Below are 19823 nucleotides of genomic sequence, written 5' to 3' on the forward strand. Positions count from 1 at the left end.
ACCTGTGCTGCTCAGTAGCTTTTCAACTGTTCACCCTATGCTATTCACAGCATAACTAGAAACCCACATACACTCCTCAGGAAGGGAAGTTAATAACAGAAAACTCTTACGGTCACAGTTTTGCTTTTAAAGGATTTCAGGAAAGATCTCAATGTCCATTATTCACATTCATTAGAAGCTGTACTGCTGTTACACACCTGCTAGCAACAGAACATGCTCCAAAACAGTTTTTAGTAATTCCAGTGTCAATAACAGCCCAAGGAAGAGTCAGTTCTTGGTTCCTAGCCATAGTTTGCAATACATTGATTTTTATCAGTGAGCTCTTCTGTCTTCTTACAGCCCCACACCTGTACCATCACATACATAACAGAGTTTGAACTGCCCCCATACCATCTGGTGGAAATTTGCTTTCTACTTATTGCCAGGAATTGTGGGGAGAGGAGAAGCAGCTCCTGTCACAATAAGAGTTTTTGCATATATGTAGAGTAAATCAATACAAGCAATTTCTTGCCTGCTAATTCAATTCCTGCAAGCTCTTTATTAATCACATTTCCAGAACATTTGATGTTGCAATAAAACATTTTGTTGTGAACGCTTTCCAAATGAAAAGAATTCTGTAAAATAAATCAACTAATATTTCAAAACACCTTATCCAATTGTGAGTGTTAGGCCCTGACATAGCACAGACTGCAAGTAAGCCACCAAAGTTGTTAGGCAATTACGTAAGTTAAACTCTTAAGTGCTGTGCTGAACCAAGGCTCACACTCTCTAATCACTCTCTCTCAAACATAAAGGTCACATTCTCAGCATCTATTCCAATGACATACAATGTCTTTTACAAGAGATCATGCATTCTGAGCATATACAGGGGAAGACAAAAAAAAAAAAAAAAGAAAAAACCCCAAGAGAGCTGCAAATAGGAGTCAATTTGTCTGAAAGGACTGTAGTCCTAAGAGCTAAATCAGTACCCTGAAAATGATCTTTGGTTAATGTCTGTCTTTCCTCCTTTGCTTTTTCTGTATTTTAGACAGGATTAAAAGTAAAAATACTATGTTAACACTAGGGGACTGTTACTCCAAGCGTCTCCAGCACAAATGGAATAAAAAAGACCTATAGAAAGATGCCCGATTTCACAGAGCAGGTTAAATAGCGATCCAAGGACTAGCACATGGACCTGTGTGCTCTGTCAACATTGCTGGGTAAGACCAATTCAGCAGAACAGCCTATTTAGCCTTTGGAAACAATTTATTTATACTTCTGAGGCCTTAGCAAACAGCTGTTGAATACAATGCAATTCCTACATCATGCTCCGACACTATTAGAGGCACTGGTAACTGCAGTCACCCCATTTACACTTGCTATTGCAGCCTGCAATGTTTGGGACATAAAAGCGCTACCTATTCTACATGCCATGGCAATAAACTTCATTTCAGTAACATGATGCAATGCTCTGCGATATGTGCACAGAATACCGATTTATTTGAATATAACCCCAGTGTATAGTTCAAAACCTAAGGCTCTTCCCACTTCATGAAACCAGCTTGCCTTATATACCTAACTGCACCATGTTAGGTATTTTTACTTAGTTTGAGTGCAAAGTGAGTTAACCAGTAGAAAGTTATAGCTACCTTGAGTCCTAAACACATATCTTCAGCAGTACTTTTTCTTAAGTTTAATGAAGGGTAAATAAGTGTTAAGAACAAGATTAGGAAAATATTACCTTAATCAATACATTAGGTTCAGTCAAGTTCACAGCTCATTAGCAATCCAATACTACCTCTAAGCCATTTCCTGATTTAAAATTCTCAGCTAAGTTTTCCCAGTTTTCATTTAAAAAAAAAAATTTTTATTTTATTGGGAACAATGCCAGGATTTGCAACGTTGCCTCTCCCTCTTTATTGAGATGTTTCCAATTAGTCGCAGGCCCTATTCCAGTCATCCTTTCTTATGTTGATTCAGCTATATCATACTCAAGGGGAAATCTCTCTCTCCTCTGACCATCTCAAAGTGCAGCTGGAAGGTGTAACCATACTAGGATACCCAGACATTGAAAGCAGGGTCTAGCTCACCAATTTTTTTCTCCCTGCTCACACAAATAAGCTTTATTGCTCTTCACATAACTCTCCAGAGACTAATTATTTGCTAAGGTATTCAGGGTGTGAATGTGTTGAGGTTCAGGTGAGGCCGGTGCTACTTTGCTACTGCTTCAAATAACTGTCTCAAAAGACAGTTTTCCATCTTCTAGTCTGGCTCTGCATTGTTATTTTGCATACAAAGGAGTTAGGGAGAGGTAGTGTCCTGGTTTCGGCAGGGATAGAGTTAATCTCCTTCCTAGTAGCTGGTACAGTGCTGTGTTTTGGATTTAGGATGAGAACAATGTTGATTGATAACACACCGATGTTTTAGTTGTTGCTGGGTAGTGCTTACACTAGTCAAGGACTTTTCAGTTTCCCATGTTCTACCGACTGAGAAGGCTGGAGGTGCACAAGAAGCTGGGAGGGGGCACAGCCAGGACAGCTGACCCCAACTGGCCAAAGGGATATTCCATACCATGTGACGTCATGCTCAGTACATAAACTGGGGGAAGCTGGCCAGGGGGGCTGCTGCTCGGGGACTAGCTGGGCATCGGTTGGCGGGTGGCAAGCAATTGCACTGTGCATCACTTGCTTTGTGTATTATTATTACTACTTTATTATTCTTATTGTTATTATTATTATTCTATTTCAATTACTAAACTGTTTTTATCTCAACCCACAAGTTTTTCTCACTTCTACTCTTCCAATTCTGTCCCCCATCCCACTGCGGGGGGGGATGAGTGAGCGGCTGTGTGGTGCTCAGTTGCCGACTGAGGTTAAACCACAACAGGCAGCTTTGACAGTTAACATACAGTAAAAAAGAAAATCTCCTTTTTACCTTGCTCCTTGATGTGAAAGCAAGGTTTGTAAACAGTAGTTTGCAACATTCATTTACCTTCCTCATAAATACAGAGCAACATTGCCATTGATTGCAACTTGATGCCAAACAGAGCTAGAATTCACATCCACTCTGGGCAAATATTCTGAAAGTCTTCATAGAAGAAAAGCATTTCCCACATGGAAGAGGCTCTAATTGGGGTGTTGAAACAATGGGAAACCCTAAAAGAGAAAAAAAATATTTTAAGAACCCATACAGCAACCAAGGGAGTCAATTTAAAAGAGTTAGCCTTAAAATATGTTATTTCCTCACTAATATTTCTAATTGAATCATATAAAAACCCTCAAGAAAGATAAGACAAGGAGCACAAGCAAAACAGTAGACTTCTGTAGGCATAGATGAAGAGGTTTTTTTACCTTGGAGAAATTACTTTTAGCAGAGCAACTAGGAGAATAGGAACAAACACAACCTTTCCTTTCAGTGGCTGATGTTCACAGTAACCCACCTAGCCTGATCATCCTCCACTAGAAATAAATTCCATCTCAAAAAACTGAGAGTAATTACGAAAATCAGCACTTTTCACAGCTTCCTTCTGGAACAAGATAATAGCACTAGGAGACAATATGCAACATAATGCTGAAAATTCCTCTGAACAGAAACATTCAGTCAATGAAAATGGAGAATGCAAAAAGGAACCAATACCATAATAAATACAGAGTGATTTTTACCTTCTTTACCATGACTTCTTATACACCACAAGGATTTTCTCCCACCCTCTCCAGACAGTGGGATAGAGCACACAGCAACCAAAGCAAGCTGACAGCCCCTAGTCTTTCTGGAGTGGAAATACAGCTGTTATAGAACTGACTCCCAGCTGAAGGCAATCAGAAAACTCAAACCTAATCACCTGCTCCAATCTGATGGAGCCTCCTGCTTAGTTCATTATCCCCCTTTGCCTAATTTGTGGGGCCTGGCAACACAAAGGGCAAGGATCTGTTCCTTTCCCCAGGGCTGAGGCACCCGTGACCCAGCTTAATTTGAGATGGCAGAATTCAGATGCAGAACCTGCGCGGGGGATGCTGTTACTCTCCTGCTTGCTACAACCTGAGCACCCCTCTCCTAATCGTCCCCCCTTCTCCTTGCTCTGCTCCCTGTCCTGCTGGTGAAGAAGGGACTCCCAGCTGCCGGGGGGAGGATGCAGGAGCCAACGGTTTCACAGCCTAACTTGGGGGTACAGCTGAATGTTGCCTGCAGTGGTGCGAAGGCCTGGGCACAGCAGAGAGCTGGAGGGGATGCTGTGAGTAGGGCCTGCCCTGCCTATGGAGGGTTAAAGGTTTGCAGCAAGGGGTGTGGTTAAACCAGGTGAAGGATTGAGGGAGCTGAGCAGGGGCCAGCCATCCAGGAAAGAAACACCTCGTTGCAGTGTAAGGCAGCAGCTGTGGGTCTGGCAGAGCAATGGACAGCAGGAGACAAATCTGAGGCCACGGGACAGTGTGGCATGAGCTGCCATGGCCAAGGAGTACCACCCAGAGAGGAAGGGTGGGACAGGTGTACTGTAGCCATCACCTGTACAGCTGAGCTGCCGACAGGCCACAGCAACCTTGTGCTGCCCCAAAACATTGGCTACTGCTGGGCATTGAAGGTGGCATCTTTAATTTGGCCTTACGGGCTATGGGGTATCAGGGGGCTACCTGTTCATTGTTTTCCACTGTGTGACTGAGGCAGTGTGTCCAAGGGGGTAGCAGGGGCACTGTGTTTCCCTGCTGTGCACCTGGGAGACACTGCTGGCAAATGTATGGGTGAGGATGGGCTGATATGCAGAGAAAGCCCCAGTTTAAAGATGGGCATCATAAATAACCAACCCTCAGGTAAGGATTGAAGAGAAGGAGAAAAATGGATCTGTGATTAGGTCTGATTGGTTTGAAAGTTTCCTTCTGCACATGCTCTTCAAAATAAAGCATTTCTGAATAGGCCTTTTATGTACTGGGGGTGAGGGAGGGAAGGGAGGAGGGAAACCAAGTGGAAGAGAAAAATGCTTCCGCTGACAATGACTGAGAGGGAGACAATTGCACGGTAACGTGCCATCCATCTACTGGGCAAGATTCATTATTCACGGCTCAGTCATTTGGTTCTAAATTTTAAATGTCATCTAAAGTGCGTTTTGAATTCATCAGTTTAAAAGATATTTACAAAGAAGCAAAACATTGTGTTATTACTCAGTGGCACTGAGGGCTGCGGGATGGCAGGCAGTGTCGTCAGGTGGCGGAGCAAGAAGCCAGCTAAACTGGAAATCACTTATTTGCTATTCAGAGGTGGCCCTGCTGGTACAGTGCTTGTTGGCCCTTGAAGCTTCCCATGGCTACATCCCAACAAGGTGCGCATCCTTTCTAAAAAGTATCTCACAGATTTCAGTCAGGCATGAGCAAAGAAGGAACATACCTCATTTGCTGCCTCACACCAACCTTTGTACCAGTCACTGCCAGGACCACCAGTGCACTAACCTAAGCACCCAGGAAATCCCAAGAACATACCCTACCACACAGGGGTATACGTTTGATGATCAGATTTTTACATGGCCCTGTAGCACTCTTAAACAATAATAAAATTTTAGCCACAGTATTTGATTAGCAGTTAGAAATCAAGCCTGAAAGAAGACACAATACTGTTTATATCCACCACAAATGGGGAGGCTGAGTTGCAGGGTGCTGAGGTTTCCAGGGACCTCAGCTTCCCCTGCTCCTCGCTTACAAGCCTGGCACAGTGCCATTAGCATAATCACTCCCGTACTAATATCTTCTACTCACATAGTCATTTCTTTACTAGCAAAACCATGCATATCCTCAAGATACTTAAGCTACACATTGTGTGATGGTAGTAGCTTTGTAATGGTGTTAATCTATCATCCATTTTAAATACCCTTGCTCTGCCCACTAACCCACCTCCAATGGCTCCACTTCTCATCAGACACAAACATTTCTGAGAAGTTTCAGAGAGGCACATTTGGAAAAAAAGGAGTGCAGGGGAAGAACCAAAATGAAAACTTCCTAGCCAGATCTTCATAGCTTATCGATGGGTCCAGGCCATATGACTGAGGTGAAATTTGAGCTGACTCAAACCTGAGATTTGATGCCTGGCTCAGAGGATAGCATCAGTAATTTTGTGGAAATTACTTTATTCCTTTCTTATGTCCATGGATATTGTCAAACATAAAAAATAGCAAGGAGCTTTAAAGAGATCTGGGGCATAGTGAACACCATATAGGAGAACTGGAAGTAGTATCATAGCAATTCTTTCTCCATTTTGTCTGGCTTACCTGTCTCTACTGCTCCCATTCAAAGCCCACTGGCATAAAGAAAGACTCCCACAGACTTTGGATGACTCATAAAAAACAAAGTTTGCTGTGGTTGAGCTTAATTTCTTCCACTACCTACAGATACAAAATTTCAGTTCTACTTTGGCTCTGGGTCTGCATAAAAGATTCTTCCAATTTTATTTGAATCACTTCACTCATGGAATAATAGAATTATAGGGATTATACAGAGCAATAACCCTCAGCACTCCATGGGATCAAAGCAACACTCAGAGAGGATAGCTCAAGTATTATCATCCTCATTTTCCAGCGCAAGGATGGGAAGACATGACTTGAGAGCACAGGGCTTCTTCCCAGGAGGATTTATGTTGGGAATCACATGCTCCAGGCCGGCCTGGGGACTCCCTCCTTCCTGGTGCCCTGGACCGAATGCTGTGGTTAGAGCCCAGCCTTATGCCTGGCCCGATGCTCCCTCCTTACCTCCACCACACTGCTTCTTAAAGCTCTTCCCTGCCAACTGCAGCATTTACCAGCACTACTGCATTTTTAAACAAGGAACAAAATATGAAATATCTGCATCACAAAGACTGTGGATCCTCTCTAAACTGATGCCTCCAGGATGAACTTTACTCAGCACTTAGAAGCCCAGCTAAGATTAGGGTCTCTGTGGCAGGCGCAGCAGATGTAATTACACAGCCTAAAGTGCCCTACAGTTGCTAATGCAAACAGGCAAAAGGTAGAAGACATCACCCTCCACTTTGCGATGCGAGGTCATAGAACAACCAGTAACATGCCCAAGGTGTGGAAGGGCCAGGAATTCAGCTGTCATCCTGTCACCTGGCCCAATGTGTTACCCCTAAGACCAAACCATTTGTCACTAGTTTAATGACTGGACATTTAGGCATACTAAACAGCTTCCTTTTTAGCACATTATGTGTGCTTGAGGCACTGCCAGGTCACCTCCTTTAGAAGTAAGATACAGACACGGCTGCTCAGGAGCCGCAGGTAATGCCGGTGAAGTAAACAAATGATGATCACAAGGAAGGAGGGAGAAAATAGAAGCTGGTCGTACTGCTGTACTGTGTTTACTTAAATAGTACTCTTGAATAAACAAGTTCCAGAAACTAGAAAGCAGGGACTCCAATTTTCTGGACTGAACTGCACAAGATCATATACATTAAGGAAGATAAAGAAATATAGCTGAAAGCCAAATACAGGTTACAGTGGCTGGAGATCATCTTCAGGAGATGAAATATTCCTTAAATGATGAAGACAATAATTCACAAGAATGAGACTCTCCAGTGAATTATGGGATTCCTCTTCCAGTAACTTAGCAGAAATATGATTCTAAAATTTAAATGCACTCATCCATCACCAATTCTGCTTAAATAGATTTATATGTATTTTACCATTTTTATATTTTTATAAGCCTGACATTTTAGTTCACCTGTAGGTGACACTGGGACTTGAAATGCACCAAAAGCTACAGAAGAGGGTAATTACACTCTGGCCCCAATTGCCTTCTCTCCCCCCCTCATGTTTTATAGGCATAGAGAATATTTTTAAGCTCAAGGACCAAAACATAAAACAAGGTACAAAGGAAGCTTGAAGTTATTATGGCACTTTGGGGATGGGAGAAAAGAAAGATGCTGGTAGGTAACCTTGGAGCCCCATAAAAACTTTCTATGACCAAATCCAAGCAACAGTCATTAAGAGAAGTTGATACAATGGGCTCTGACTGAGCAAGGTACCTAAAATCAAGCACCTAACTTTAAAAGCAGTATCATTAACTTCAGTGGTGAATATTCATGTGCATAAAGTTACAGAATCTTACTAGAGCACATTATAGACTAATGCACTTTTTTCTTATGCTGGATAAATCTCTAGCCTTTTAACAGTTTTCTCTGATATAAATACACATTAGATGTCCAAATATTCACTCTTTCACTTGAGGGCACCTTTTCCATTATTTCTAGTGTTTTCTCTGATCCGCTTCTTTATCTTATCCAGTGATTATATGTAATATCTTGTTTGCAAGGAAAAAGGAGGAAACAAACCAACCCTGGATCGATAGCTTGGTTCCCAGTGCAGAGTCCTCTGTGTTTGCACATGCACCTGCACAGGAACTAACAAATTGTGAACCAGTGGCCAAGGACTGTATTTCACAGATGAGTAAAAATCTCAGTACAATAATGTTTCTGTAAATTGAGGATGGGGAATTGGCTGGGGTAGAGAGACGATGTTAATGAAGAAAAGGCTGCCACATGACTTCATGCTCCATTAGACACATGAACGATATTCCCCTTTAAGGTTAAGGCTTTCGATTTCATTACATCCAGTCTAGCTGCGGGCTCTTGTTGAAAAAAGTGGTCCTGTTCTCCCTTCTCTCCTGTTCCTGCCACATGCTTTGGCAGCCTCAGGTTGTACAACTGTGCAGTGCATGGATCCAGCTCATTGAGCTCACAGAAAAGTAACTCCCCAAAATAAAAATCACATTTTCTTCCAGATTGGCAAGCTGATCCAGCTGCATGTGGTCACACAGCTACTGGACATGGCAGATGCAGAGCATGGAGTGGGAGGCTGAGACCTCTCTTCCACCCTCACCTGCTGCAGCCTTCTTCAGTTAAATTTGGTTCAACATAAAGAATGCCAAATGCCCCAACAGCGGGGAGACATTTGTCCAGAAGTCACACTGTCTAATACATAAAAGTCAAATCTATAGGTCAGTTATGGAGTACTGAGCACATTTCCTAATTTTTGAGTGCTTAAATTCATAGCCTTCACTTTTTATGTACATATGCAGTATTTGTAAAGTTATCTGGATTTCCTTTCCAATAGTTTACACATTGACACAAATATATACTCAGCGAACAGCACCAATACCTCTGTGGATTTTTGGGCATATGCTCATAAGCAGTTTTTCACACACATGCACACACATGCACACACACTACTGACAAAAAGATAGTATGTCTTTCGATGTAGGTCAGATAATATCTCCCTGCCACCGCCATGCATACCCTTTCTCACCCAAAGAGCTATCCCTAAACCATGCAAATATATGTGCAACTGCCCAAACTGTATCAACAGACAAATTAGAAAGCTATATCCATCACTGCTTTCTGTTGAAAACCTTTATTGCTAGATATATGGTCAGCTAGAGCTCACAATCAGCAAGAAGATTTGCTTGGCTGTATCTGTATTGATATTTATGAAGTTTGAGGCACATGCTAAAACAGACCAAATGTATGATTTTATTCTTTATTGAATAGTTACTGGTAACATAAGTTGGCAGGAGAATACACTGCCAAAAAAAAAAAATCTCTCAATGTTAAATCAATGATTCATTTACTCTCTTCATGATTAATTGCAAAGTATTTGGAACTCTAATGACTTTTGTGGATGCAATATTGTTTAATCAAAAGGAAAAAAGATCCAATCTGCATGGAGATACTGATTTTTCTCCTATGTCAGTAAAACAAGGAAGTATTTGCTTCCACTACTCCAGGTGCTTGGGAAAGCTGTCAGAATCAATATGGAAGCCTGGACACCTCAGTACGGGAAATTCAAAGCTGTTATTCTTTTGGAAAAGCGGGTGTGTCTTTTTGCTGCTGTACAAGTAACGCATGACCAAAACAATGGATTGATTAACACCAATGTGCTGGCCAGAGCTGGCCTCTGTCTGAAGCGTTCCAGATGCAAAGGGAATCCCAGATGCTCAGCTCTTGTAATAGCTAGTTAAAAAGAAGACCACAACCCAGCAGGTGCCCCCAGTAGTTTGCAGGCTGACATTGAACTTAGGCACCTCTCTAGCTTAGCATAAGCTACAGCTGCTATTGCCCTCCCTGTGGATCCTCCTTTCCAAGGGCTGGATTAGCACCGAGCCAAGGCAAAGCACCATCATGGCCAGACGAGGACTTTCAGTGCCAGGGGCCCCTTCCAGATGCAGAGAAATTTCTGAAGAAAATACCAGGCCACTGTATACACTTTAACTATACACTGGGCCATACTGATCCCTAGCATTGCTCACCCATGTCGGTGTCTATATAGCACTGGTTCACTTTCTTTCAATGTGTGAACCATGAGAGGTCACCAAGTCTGTTCTCCAGGAGCCCTGTGGCACTGACCACCCAGACAGCCGGTGATATACCACAACATCCCCACTCCCACTGGGATCCACTTGGGATACACAGGATCCTCACTGCTTTTGCTGAACTGGTGAGAATCACGAAGGTAAGTCAGAGCAGCATGACCATGCCCCAGTCTGGCCACCGTGCCCATCACGGGCAGTGTGCCAATGTCAGGCCATGGCAGCTGCAGGCTGTCAGCAGGCAGCCACATGCTCCGTCCCTCCTGCTCTGCCCTGTGCTGTACACAGAGCTGGCAGCTTCACCCAGGCTTCTGGCCTCACAGCAGGGCAAAGCCCTGGCTATGCATCAAGGAGAAGAGGGGAAAGCAGGAAGCTTAAGGGATGCTTAAAGGACGTTTAAACAGGCTTTTCATGCCACATTTAACCCTTAACATGTAAATCACTGAGAAGCTAATCCATTAATGTACTCTTCTGCCCTTCCGCAGTCTGATTGCACTACCATGAATTCAGAGTGGTTTTCCTGGCAGAGGGCTTTAGAAAGGAGGACACACGCAAAAAGCAACCATGATGCTGCTTCTCATCATCTACAATGATTTTGCCTTGGGACAGATCCTCAGGATCTGCTCAGAGATGAGCTACTGGTCACAGCTGGTTCCTAGGGGACAGGCCTCTTGCGATGCTCACCAGTGGTGCAAGTGGCCAGCGACTAACTGGCACTTTTTTTCTTACACTGGATAAATCTCTAGCCTTTTAACAGTTTCTCTGATATAAATACACAGGGAGCGCAGAGCTGGAGAGGTGCTTGGAGACTGGGTCCCCTGCCCAACTCTGGCAGCAGGAAAGTTTCCGCCCCTCCACAGAGATAGTTATGTGGCAGAAAGAGGCAGGCAGCATGTATCCAAGGAAATCTTTGCTAATGTAACATAACATGGAAAAAATTTGCTGGAAAACAAAATTAATACAGAAAGGCTGCTGGCATTGGCAGCAAGGGGTCTGACTGGCTCAGACCAGTGCAGATGGAGAGTGGAGTGAGTGGGAGAAGACACAAAGCACCTGCTAAACTGGGCAAAGCTTGAGACTGGGACGAGAGCTGCAGCCTTGGGTAACAGTCCCCTCACATTCAGTACTTGGCTTCTCCTCTCCTTGGCTTCCTTCCTTCTGGGATTTCCCTCCTGTGTTTCCAAAATTCAGAGCCCCATTGTGCCTCTGCCCAGGGAGCCAAGCAGGGAGGAGGCGACAGGCCCAGCCAGAGCACAGGAAGGAGGCTGAAAGCAGATTGCAGGGGGTACAGGGAGAGGCCGAGTGGTCTTAGCTGGCCAGAGAGAAGGTACATGCCACCTCTTTCCTCAGCCCTAAAGACGAGTTAGCCCCAGGTGAGAAACAGAGATCAGATCCCTCTCTTGCATGCAGAGCATCCCGCGCATGTCAGTCCCATGCCTGCACTATGCATGCCACGCTGGTACTTCCACTTCAGGTAGGGCTTGCTGGGGACCTTTCATTACCTGCCCAGCTCCAGGATGGATCCTGTCCTGCTTGCTTCAGCAAGCACATGCTGGGGAAGCTGCCAGAGCCTCCACTGAGGCGTCAGACATCCCACCCAGGTTATGTGAGTGCAGGAGACCAAATTCTTTCTCAGCCTTACAGCCTCCTGAAGCTGCTGGGGCTCTCTGGGATGCAAGTCAGAGTGGTTGCCTGCTGTGTTTAAAAAGGAGTATAGACCCAGCACATATTGCAGATTGCTTCATAGAAGAAGGCATGAAAAGAGCAATGTTCTGTTTTTAAATAGGTCTGTCCCATGTTTGCCCACTGCCAGCCCATGCTGGCAGGTGAGAGGAGGAACAAGCGAGAACTTCATCTACTGCTGGAGCCCTGAGCTGGGAGAGAGGAGTGTGAGGATGTCAGCTTGGCACTGCATTCTGTGGCAACGTGGTGCCACTTGCAAAAATGCAACTGAAAAAATGTCAGACATCTGTGCCCTCACTGTGTGAACCAAAATGGAAAAGAACCAACTATTTTTCTTTCCACTGAGATTTATAAAAAGCCCCTGTGTGATCTAACTGACACACAAAACTACAATCTCCTATTGATTATTTTTAACCTAATTTAACTGACGCTAATTGTACTGGACCTCTATAATTGTGCATAGAACTTGACAGCAGCAGTAGGATAGAATTATCATCAGCTTCATGGGGCTAATGTTATGCCAATATCATATTTGATCCATGTTTTCAACATAGTTCAATGTAACTGAATATCAGAATATCAGCATTTACCTTTCTTGGGAGTTAATTTTTAATTTCCTTTCACATTTCCTTTGACTTTAGATACACCACACACAACTTAAAGTACTACAGGTTCTCCCTGCCCACCTCACAGCTCTTCACCAGCCTAGTGTCCCCATCAGCTTTGGTCAGCTGTCCCCCTAAGGTAAGATTCACCTCCATGCAGCTTGACCTAGGTCACCCCATCCCTTCTTTAGACGTGTGCAAGAAAGGAAGGGTGTTTTCTTGTGCCAGGAGGGTCAAGACACTGAGGTTCTGATTTGAGAGGGGGAGAGAATCTTTTACTCCTTGTAGCACATTCACCGCAAAGGTCTCAGTATCTTTTGGAGCATGGCACTGATCTCTCATGTGCCTCTGCTGGATGATGATAGTACCACAAGGCAAGAAAGTCAAACATGGCCCAAGCTATTTAGGGCTTAATGAAGCAAGACTTAAATTCCATCTGGCAGCCAACAGTGGGAAAGCAGAGACCAGCGAGCCCAAGCGTAAAAGCACCACTTAATAAATGGACAGATACACTGTGCATTAACTGAAGTTTACAGATGGTGGTCCCAAGTTAGACTCCTTGTTAGGAGCCATATAATTGTCTAATGACTCCAAAAGCATCAAATGCACAGATAACAGTGCTGGCCCTGAACATTTTTGTACATTTTTCATTAGCGATAGATTAAAGAACTACCTTAGCTGTACCCACTGTTTCCACAAATATTTTAGAGCCTAATATGTCTCTACATTGTAAAGTGGAATAATAAACACTAAGTGTGCTTGCTCTTACCAAGAAGACAGATGTAATCTCTGCCACTTCTCCCAGCAGGCTCTCCCAGTTTTCCGGTTCCCCTCCCCTCCAGGTCCACTTCAAAGAGAATCTTCTCCTTCCCCCATCAGCCTGAGTGAGCAGCCAGCTTTTTCAATTACAGCTGAGCTCAAAAAGCTGAACTGCGAGGTAGTTTTAAGGCCCGTAACTCAATTTCTTAAACTGTAAAGTTAGCAAAATGGTGAGACTGTGAGGAAACAGAGGAGGAACAAAAATCTCTAGTTCAACTATTCTTTCAACTCTGTATGCTGGGTACATTTTGTCCCAGTGTTTTAAATATGTTTATCTGTTGCAGCCATGTGCACAGGGAAGTATCATTTACAAGTTGTATGCAATGTAGTAAGGAAAACCAGTAACTGCTGCTCACAGTAACCACAAGGAAGTGCCATCATCTTTATTTGGGCAGTTTATTTGGGCAATTTGACCACTTCTCAGTGCATGGCCTGCAACAGGAGAGCTCACCCACTTTTTTGTTAATATAACTCTGTACTACTGGACTATTTCCCTAGGACTCTTACAAATAGGATAAATTGTGTTTTTAGAAAAAAAACAGCTTTCTAATTGGCTCCCTCTGAAAAATGTGAAGAAATGAATCTTGAACTGTGCCTGGAACTCCGTGTGGAGGTCCTGAGCAAGGGGTTTGCTGCTTATGGCCATCACTACCCGACGGAAGCCTTACTTAGGATCTCTCTCTAACAGCATTAGAGTTTGAAGTCATCACTAGGTCACAAACCAGTACTGAAAGAACATCCACAAGGGCAGGCTCAGGAAGAAAGAAAGAAGCCCCCTTCCCCATATACCATTTTATTTATTTTCATTAGAGACTACTTTTCAGGATAGCACGTTACATTTCACGAAACACCCAAACCCTAACTTTTATTCCAGCTCTTTATCGTTCATAGTAGGACACTACTGGGGAATGATCTAAAATCTACTAAAGTCAGTAAATTCCTTGCCAAGGAGTGCAATGACTGCAGGGTGAGGCCTTCGGTGAGCAGGGGAGGGGGGGGGATTCATACCATGTGCTTCCACAAATAGCTTGCTAATGCACAGTTAATTGCTTGCTACATTTAGTGAATTTAAGATTCTGGCTTAGAGGAAAAGTACTTATGCAAAAAGCATTAGATTTCAGAAATCTTATGCTAACAATGCATCCATCCACATATCCATCCATCTTGTCACTTCTGGACTGCCTTAGCGCAGTCTAGTAGGAGTTGTGTGCCTCTTCTTCATCAAATTGTGACCATGAAGGATCATTACAGAAAAAATATGAACCACAGCACTTCACATCAAAAAATGCACATACACAAAAATGCTTCATGAAATCTTGTCAGCCCCTCTGCAGTCTTGTGTCAGATGGAAAATAAGAAAAGCCCTAATGATGAGAGCCTGTCCATTTCTCTTTTTTTGGAAAGAAAAATTTCACTTATTTTAAAATATTGTTTTATTTTAATTTGATATTAAAGGATAGATTACAATATAATTTCCATCCTCTGCAAAGCTGTGAAGAACCATTTCATTGGATGTGGAAACCAGACTATGAATGCAAAAGTGATTAACGAAAATGTGAAAATCCCTTTGTTAAGGCAATCTCATCTGATACTCCTGTGTTCTGGTTGGTGGAAGCAATACTTACATTTGACTGCAAGAGTGATATAAAGGAATTTTATAGAGAACAAATAAATTCAGTGATATTTATGTTAGTATTTATTTAAGTCCTGAAGATGACTTACTCAGAATGTATTCACATAAATTTTTGGAGAAGGTGTAGCAAAGATTAATTGAAATATTAAATCAATTTTATGACTATAGGGGAGAATGCAGTTCATCCCTATTTGTCACTGTATTCAATAAAGCACTACAGCTTAAGACTTTGATTTACAAATAGTGGAGGAAAGAACCTGAACACCAGAATACTGCTGGGTGTCTCTAAATTAAAGGATCTGTGTAAAAAAAGAAGTAATTCTTAGCTACTGCTATTAGACTGGCACTACATGATATATGTAAAAGATGTAAATAATAAAAAGGACATACATAATGAGATTTTCAGGAGCTCTCAAACATGGCCTGATTCTGTTCCCATTGTACTTCCAATGAAAATAGAGTTAAGTCATGCTCACTGCATTTCTAAAACTCACGCTTTATTTTAGAACTGCATCTCTCCTTTTTTATCCCATTTGTCTGATTCCCTGTGAAATAACCTACAAGGTTAGAAAATATGACTACAGGTGCATGTCCTCCATTATGTTAAATTATATCATATCCAGTGAGGTGAGGAATAATCTCTAGGATATCAAGACGAGACTCACATTGAACTCAATCTTCACACAGATGACAAAATGGTTTCAAAAAAAGGTGGGGGCACACTTCTGTTTTATTCCACTGTGATCTAGTCCATGCTGACGTTGCCTCATCAGCATGTACCCATAAAATCCCACAAAGCAGTGTCTGGACATAAGAATTTTGCATTTCTCCACAGTTGTCTGAAACCATTTAAAAAACTTCTATTAACCTTCATGGACTTTGGGATCAACCCCTATGGATCCAGTTATGCTCTTCTCCTGACCTTTCCCTCATCTTTCTCCATTTTGCTAAACGATAAAAAGCTGTGCATTTAGCGACTATGTTTAGCCTTGTTGCAATCCAGGAGTTTTCCTGGCACATAGCAATGATGGGATTGCTATGTATCTCATCACAGAAATGATGTATTCAGCACGAATGGCAAAAGTACATAAATCAAGGTCAGAGATCAAAGCTATCTGATATTACAAATAACTGTTAACTTTTATTAGTGGGCCTGTGTGAACCTCATGAGGTTTAACAAGGCCAAGTGCAAGGTCCTGCGCCTGGGTCAGGGCAACCCCCAGTATCAATACAGGCTGGGGGATGAAGGGATTGAGAGCAGCCCTGCCAAGAAGGACTTGGGGGTACTGGTGGATGAAAAGCTGGACATGAGCCAGCAATGTGCACTCGCAGCCCAGAAGGCCAATTGTATCCTGGGCTGCATCCAAAGAAGCGTGGCCAGCAGGTCGAGGGAGGTGATTCTGCCCCTCTACTCTGCTCTGCGGAGACCCCACCTGGAGTACTGTGTCCAGCTCTGGAGGCCTCAGCATAAGAAAGACACGGACCTGTTGGAGCAGGTCCAGAGGAGGGCCACGAAAATGATCAGGGGGATGGAACACCTCTGCTATGAAGAAAGGCTGAGAGAGTTGGGGTTGTTCAGCCTAGAGAAGAGAAGGCTTCGGGGTGACCTTATTGCGGCCTATCAGTACTTAAAGGGGGCTTATAAGAAAGATGGCGGCAAACTTTTTAGCAGGGCCTGTTGCAACAGGACAAGGGGGAATGGCTTTAAACTAAAGGGGGGTAGATATAGACTAGATATAAGGAAGAAATTTTTTATTCTGAGGGTGGTGAAACACTGGAAGAGGTTGCCCAGAGAGGTGGTGGATGCCCCATCCCTGGAAACATTCAAGGTCAGGTTGGACGGAGCTCTGAGCAACCTGATTTAGTTGAAGATGTCCCTGCCCACGGCAGGGGGGTTGGACTAGATGACCTTTAGAGGTCCCTTCCAACCCAAACTATTCTATGATTCTAATTTGAATGATCTTTAACAAAACACAGGTGATGTCCAGTGTGTCACTGCTGCTCTCACATTCAGTAAAACTGTTTAAACTATATTGAACATACTGAAACACAAACACTCAGAGAAAACAGGGATAAAACAACAAAATTACCCAAGTCAAGCATAAGCATGAATGCCTTGGCAGAGAACATTGTACCAGGATCTGGATATTTTGCAGGTTTTCAGTTAAAATAGGAGTGCCCTGACACAGAAATTGATCTTAATTATCTAACACATACTTCCCTGCTCTTGCCACATTTTCCTAATAAATGTTTCTAATTCTGGCTCTGGTGGGTGATGTTTCTTTTGAAAGATTGGGGTACAGAGCAGAAAAATGAGTACAGTTTTTTAAACTCCTCTAGTTTTAAAACTTGCTCCTCGGTCTACACTGAACTTTGCACCAGCAGGGCAGTCTGTGGTTGGAGTGTATCAATACAGCTCTATTGATTCCAGACAGAGCAATGCCAATTTATTACAGGCGTGAACCTGGTCCTTTATTATATCTGTAAGCTAGACTGTAAGTGGCTGAGTGAGCTTTCCTGACAGCACCAAGTCAGGGAAAAAAAATCTTTGATGATAGAAGATTGCTTAACATCAGTGAAAACCACTAGACCTAGAAATACAGTCGAAACAAATTATTCCTGTCTCTGTATTTTGTCTCACATGTCATGGTGTTATCTAAGTGCATGTGTGAATTAAACTAGTAGATCTATGCACTCTCAGGAGAAGGTGATATTATAGAATGAACAACTACTGTGACAGTGGGCTCAGAGCTTACAATCGTGTTTGTTAGCCAACCTCTGCAGGCAAATATTATAAATCAGAAACACTGTGAAATGTCAGGAGCTATCTAGATGGCCATTCGCCGGTGATTTTTGCTGAAATATGGGCTAATGGGAGGTCTACCCACATGAGCAGGCAAGTATGCGAATTTGTGCCTTCTTGGTGAGCCAGAAATAGAAGCTTTGGCCACATGTCGATGACCAGCTCAGTTTGCAAGCCACTGTCAGAAAGGACAGATTTCTAAGGTTCTTTGTTGCTGATTTCAATACATGGATAGTTGAAGAGCTGATAATATAGGAAAATATATTTATTTCAGAAGAACAAACATCTCCCTCCTTCAATCATACACAATTCAGCCAGCATCAGCTTTGAATGGGGACATGACACCAGCTGGAGCAGGCTACCAATTCTGTGCATCTGAGAAACGTCTCCTATTTCATTTCTAATGACTTGTCTACAAAGGGCCTCTGACCATCTTTAACTTGTCAGTAGAACTTATTGAGCAAACAGGTTTTCAGTCTGCTTTCTCGTATCCCAGTATGAGTAGCTCTGAGAGGACAGAGAGGTCCCAGTACTTGTTTGTATCTTGCCTGGCTAAACAGATTCTCAGAATTATGTTTCTACCTGAATATGCAGAATTGCAACATTTCATATTCAACGTTCTCCAGTAACTCCCAAGGACACCCTCTGAGTGATTACAAAGTTGTGTAAAAAATGGTGTAAACAAAGCTATTCTAAACTCTTGCTTATTTGCACAGCTCACCTGCGATATATTCATGGTGACAATGCAGCTGTAACACATGTATTACTTGTATAAGCTGTTCTACAAATAAAAGGCAATATGCTTCAATTTCTGAATGAGCTCTTTGTATATATCACTGCTTTAAATTCTTATTATCACCCATGGTATATACTTATTTCAATAAGATTATCTCTTGTATGAGCTGCTAATTACATAGTAGTGAATTATTTTTCGGTCAAGCAACTGTTGTTGCATTGCCTTGAAGCTCTCAGGGAAAGACAGCAGCTTTTATTGCAGGGGATTATTCAGAAAATCCGAACTCAACAATGGGCCTGTCGTTGAAAGCTTTGATATGGCTGAACGATTAACTCATGGGATAAAAATATTTTTTAGTTTTCTTATGAAAAAAAAAGTTGGTCAGTGTAAGAGGGCTCAGGGCACCCTAAAACTCCCTTGACTGCATTTAGAAACAGAACTCCAATAACTATTGTTTTATGGGAAAACTCTTGAGCAGAGATGGGAAGTCAGGTTTCTTTCCTCTTTCCTACACGCACTCCTTAGCAATCAGAGTGCCCTATGAAAAGCAAACCTATCGTCAAGAGGCTTAAAAGGAACAGCAACAGCTAGGAATAGGCACTTCCACTGAGAAATTCAGGGAGTACACAAGAGGAAAAAAGGAAAAAGAAGACCCCAAATCTCTGCAATAAATACAAATAGTTGGCACCGTTCTTCCCTGTGCTGTAGAAGAAAGCTCTGAATTTTGACTCCGGTGAGGGGCCACAGCGACGTGCCCTTGGCATGCTCAGAGCCCAGCTCAGGCCCCTCAGCAGCATAAAGCGTCTCCAGACTCTCCAAGGTTCCCCAGCTGCGGTAAAAGTGACACAAGAGCAGGGCTTAGCTGCCCAGGCAAGCCCGCCAGAACTCACCAAACAGCGGTCGTAGCTACCTCGGGCACTGCCAGGCAGACTGAAATGCACATGGGGTGGGCAAGAGAAATGAGATGCTCTCAGGAGTTAGGCAACCAATGCTCAGGGATTTTTCTGGACTGCAATGCTGATGCTTAAACATTACAGAAATACTGCTATAGGTAGCTTCATTGCTCCTGTGCTTTGGATCCAATGTATTAAACCCCCATGCAGATCTAATCTAGATCTAAGATACTGTATATTCTTGCTGATTAATTCTCCCTTGAGATTAAGCAACAGTGAAACATAATTGAAAGTGAGTGTGTATACACAGGCTTCAGTGTTACACCAGCAATAATCCC

This window comes from Pygoscelis adeliae, unplaced genomic scaffold (genome assembly GCF_000699105.1).
Source record: "Pygoscelis adeliae isolate BGI_AS28 unplaced genomic scaffold, ASM69910v1 Scaffold30, whole genome shotgun sequence".
Taxonomy (NCBI): domain Eukaryota; kingdom Metazoa; phylum Chordata; class Aves; order Sphenisciformes; family Spheniscidae; genus Pygoscelis; species Pygoscelis adeliae.